The sequence below is a fragment of the Fukomys damarensis genome, unplaced genomic scaffold, assembly GCF_012274545.1.
Source record: "Fukomys damarensis isolate Sample0158 unplaced genomic scaffold, DMR_v1.0_HiC HiC_scaffold_8, whole genome shotgun sequence".
Classification (NCBI taxonomy): domain Eukaryota; kingdom Metazoa; phylum Chordata; class Mammalia; order Rodentia; family Bathyergidae; genus Fukomys; species Fukomys damarensis.
In genome coordinates this window covers 4,038,269-4,042,631 of record NW_022900920.1, presented here as the reverse complement: position 1 = coordinate 4,042,631, position 4,363 = coordinate 4,038,269, and the positions used below count along the sequence as shown (strand labels likewise).

At 37.9% G+C, this 4,363-nt stretch overlaps 1 non-coding gene across 1 annotated transcript; it reads left to right on the top strand.

Moving 5' to 3' along the window:
• Positions 1–3,338: 3,338 nt before the first annotated feature.
• Positions 3,339–3,445, top strand: LOC117285340. The gene has a single exon (XR_004516342.1). It is a non-coding gene; the product is annotated as a U6 spliceosomal RNA (small nuclear RNA).
• The last annotated feature ends 918 nt before the right edge of the window (positions 3,446–4,363 follow it).

Genomic DNA, 4,363 nt, shown 5'->3' with positions numbered 1-4,363 from the left:
TTGGGAGGACATTCTCAATCACCCCACAAGCATTTTCAGGTACGAGCTTCCACCAGCACAAAAATTCAGTCCATGTTACTCCTAAGAGTTGTGCTCTTTGAAACAGGGAGTAGTTTTTTCAATACAATTTTATATTAATACAATTATAAACATGTAAAGAACTTAAGAATGGATATTCATGTTAAAAATAGTCTCAAAAACAAGGATATATCAAAATGTATACACAACTAATCTCAATTAGGAAAATTCACAGAAAAAAAGATGAAATACTTGAACATTGAAATATCTGCTATGATTAGATGGCAGGATTATGGATTTTTTCTTCTGTATATCATCGTGTTTGTGCATTTCAGTGCATGTACTAAGGATTATAAAGCATATGCTCAATTTAAATAGCGATAACAACAATGAATAAAATGTAAGCACTTATGAATTCAATTATATACCACCCCATTGTATGCTCTCCCCCCAGATATTATTGTTTTAGTCCTTTCTTTAAAATTTTTCAACCTATGTGTCTTCTAAACACTCTATTGCTTCAGGGTTTTTTTTTTTTTCAGTCTGAATACCAAACACAAATCTAGCTTTGTAAGAAAAAGACAAATTAGCACTATTAGATGAAGACTCCTAAGGGAAGTTAAGGTGAACAGCTTTACTGCAGCTTTCCCGAGAGTTTATCTGAACCATCTTTGAGAGCTCAGTGGGCAAGACCATAATTAAGTCCTGAAACTGCAGACTCAACCCAGGGAATCTGGCCAATTTGTAGTGGGAGAAAGACTAGATGTCCAGCAGATTCGTGGATATCGAAAGTGGGCTGCTTTGTATGGCTTGTTTCTGAGCATCTGTAGACTCTCTGACTCTCAGAATAGGTAGGAGAAGACTTCTGTAGGGTAAAAGGGGTGTCTCTAGCTGGCCCAGTCTGCTGGCATGGAAGGAAGACCTAGAATCCATACATTGTCAGGACAAGGCCAATATAAACAAGAATCCGGGTCAGGCTCTCTGGGGTTCTCTGGCTTCAGGTTGAAAGATGATACAGTGGTAGGAGAGGTCTTGGTGACGACAGTGCTCAGAATGTCTAGTCCTTTCATTTTCGTGCCCCAATATGAAGAGGACAATCAGTCCCCTGCAATGGGGGAAAAGTTTCTGGGAACCTAAATCACTGTCACAGGATGTATCCTTACCCCTCTTCTATGTTGTCTTATTGGCTTCCTGTATCTTACGTTTTTTTAAATGGTTACTGCCTCATTTCTTACCTTATCTTCAAAAGGGTTTGAAAAAGAGTGTGCAGGAAGTCAACAATTTGAGATCTTGAATGCCTGAAACCTACTTTAAATTCTATCTTCATATTTGATTTTCTGTCTGGATCTAAAATTCTGTTTAGAAAAAAAATTTTTTTCCAGGATGTGGAAAGCATTTCTTCATTGCTTTCCATGTCAGTGCTGAGGTTTTTTTGTTTGTTTGTTCGTTTTTTGTTTTTTTAAATTTCTGTGTTTGTTTGTTTGAGACAGGGTCTCACTATGTTCAGCTGTCCTTGAATGCACTATTAGCCCAAATTGGCCTTGAAATCATGGCAATCCTCTTGCCTTAGACTCCTGAGGGCTGGGATTACAGGAATGCACCACCACACCTGGCTAATGCATTGGGAAGTTTGAATGCTCTGTAAGTCTCCCAGGTTTTCTCTGGAATCTTGTAGAAATTTTTCTCATCCCCACTCTAATGCGGTAAAGTTTTGCAGTAATATGCCTTAGTGTGGGTCTGTTTTCATACATTGTGCTAAGTACTTGATGTCCTTCAGTTTGGGAAATTTTCTTGAATTATTTCATTGATTCTTGTTTCCCCTACTTTTCTCTTTCTTTCTTCCATTATTTGGATATTTGATTTTAAACTAATCCTTATTTTTATCTTTTCAGTTTTTTCACATCTGACTTTTTGTTCAATTTTCTGGGAGTTTTCCTGGTTTGTGTCTCCTACCCAACAGCTGAAACTTTTATTGTTTCATGTTTTTACTTTTAATTTCTATCGTTTCATGTTTTTACTTTTCATGAGTGCCTTTTTATTTTGTCTTCTAAGTGCTATTTTGTTTTAACACAACATTCTGTTCTTATTCCATGGTTGCAACATTTTTTCCTTTTTCTGAAGGTAATATTTATAATTTTGTTTTGCTTTCTTCTTTTTGCTTACATGCTGTATTGTCCAAGTTATTCTGCTATGTCAGGATTCAAACCCAGGATCTTGCACAAGAGTCCAATAAGTGGTTTACCATGCAGACACATACCCAGTCCCCAAGTTTCTCCCTCCTATCACCCCTACCTCCATTGAACCCAGGGTCTTGTACATGCCAAGTACACACTCCACACCTCGGCCCTTTCTCTTCTTTTGATCATTGCATTTCATGACATTGGCTTTCCTCAGATGTCTAATGATACTTGCAACTTGCTTAATTAAGATCTGACCTCAATTCTGAGACCAGGAATGATTTGAGAGCAGAAGTGATGTTTTTGACTGAGCTTCACTGCATTGTGATTTGGGTGAACTCTTCGTTTCAGAATCCCTGATGTCAGAATCTTTGGGTCTTTCTTCTTAGGCTAATCAAATTCTCAGTGACGTATTTTCCAGGGACTACCCCTTCTGAGACTCTGAGGATGCTATGACATAAATTGGATTGGTTTTAAATTGGGATCCAGCTTTCCTTACTGGGCTTCCTCTCCCTCCTCTATAATTGGGAAATGAAAAGAGTTAACAAACAAACAAAAACAATGACAGGGCTATTATGTGAAGTGAAATTCTGGATCCTAGTGTCAACTTTTTATTTCGGAAAGGAGTTAAACCCGAGTAAGCAGATGCTAAAGTAAAGTAAATTACGTATATCCTAGCCATTCAGCTAACTCTTTATTCACTTGGAGTAATGGAGGGAATCCTGGACTGCCAAAACAGCAAAATGTAAGAATTAAAGCACTGTAGAGGTAATTCAAGCCTGATACTTGTGCAGAAAAAGAACCCTCAAACCAATCCTGCTGTATCTGCTCAGAAGGCATTCTCTGAGCTCTGTGCTTGCTGACCTAATATATAGATAGTTCTGTATTCCTAAGCACACACTTCCCTGGGGAAGGGAGGGAGCCCAGGAGCCTGGATCTAGAGGGAAAGGAAAATCTCAGAGGAATATATCCCCTGGATTATGTCCTCACAGATGCATAAAGCAAACCTTGTAAATCTTGCCCTCTTAGGTTTTGACTCTCGATAAAGTTTTGAACATTTGAAAAGGGCTTGGTCCTTGAGGAATCAGTCAAAGAATGACTAGAACCCCACTTTTCAAACCCATCATTCAAACTTGGGTGATGGTGCTCACTTCAGCAGCACGTATACTAAAACTGGAATGACACAGAGAAGATTAGCGTGGTCCCTGTGCAAGGACACCATGCAAATCCGTGAAGCGTTCTATATTAAAAAACAACAAAACAAAACAAAACCTGGGCTATGACAAATTAACAAAATATATTGTTATTTCTAGCAGCCTCAATTTATAGAATCTTCGTAAAAGATTTGGGATTTAGCTCAGTGGTTCTGGTGCCACCCTTGCAAGCACAAGGACCTGAGTTCGATCCCCAGTACAAAAAAAAAAAAAAAAAAAAAAAAAAAAAAAAAAAAAAAAAAAAAAAAAGATAGAAACCAGAGGCCTTTACAATAATCTTAGATTTCATTCTGGTTGTTCTTTCTCTTGCAATTTTTCTCACCTGGAAATGTACAGACCTCACTCTATCTCTTCTTTTTTGTTTGTTTTATTGTATTGCACTGATTGCACTTATTTGTTTGACTAGGTACTAAATTCATGTTTTTCAAATTTCAGAAGGTAGCAGTATTCTATTTTTCTGCGTGTCCAGGCCTTAGGTTCATTCCAGAGGCAACCAGGATTATCAGGGAGTTGTTTTGTTTATTTGTTTGTTGGGTTTTGTTTTTGAAACAGAGTCTCACTATGTTGTTCAAGCTGGACTTGAACTAGCTCTGTAGCCCAGGCTGGCCTTGAATTTAAACTATCCTTCTGTCTCAGCCTCCCAAGTGCTGAGATTATGGGCACACGCCATCACACATGACCTGCTATGAATTTTTAAATGTAGCTTTCAGAAATATATTGTGTACATGGAAGCAAATAAGTACATTTCATTTTTTACGTCTTCCTTTTTGTACAGATTTTTTTTTTCCTCCTGAGACCAGTTCTGGCTATTACCAGGCTGGTTTGAAACTTGCAGTCTCCCTGCCTTAGCCTCCCATAGTACTAGAATACAGGCATGTGCCACCACAACCATCAATGGTAGCATTTAATTTAAGATTTCAGTACCTATCTTCTATAAAATAGCAATATATGTTG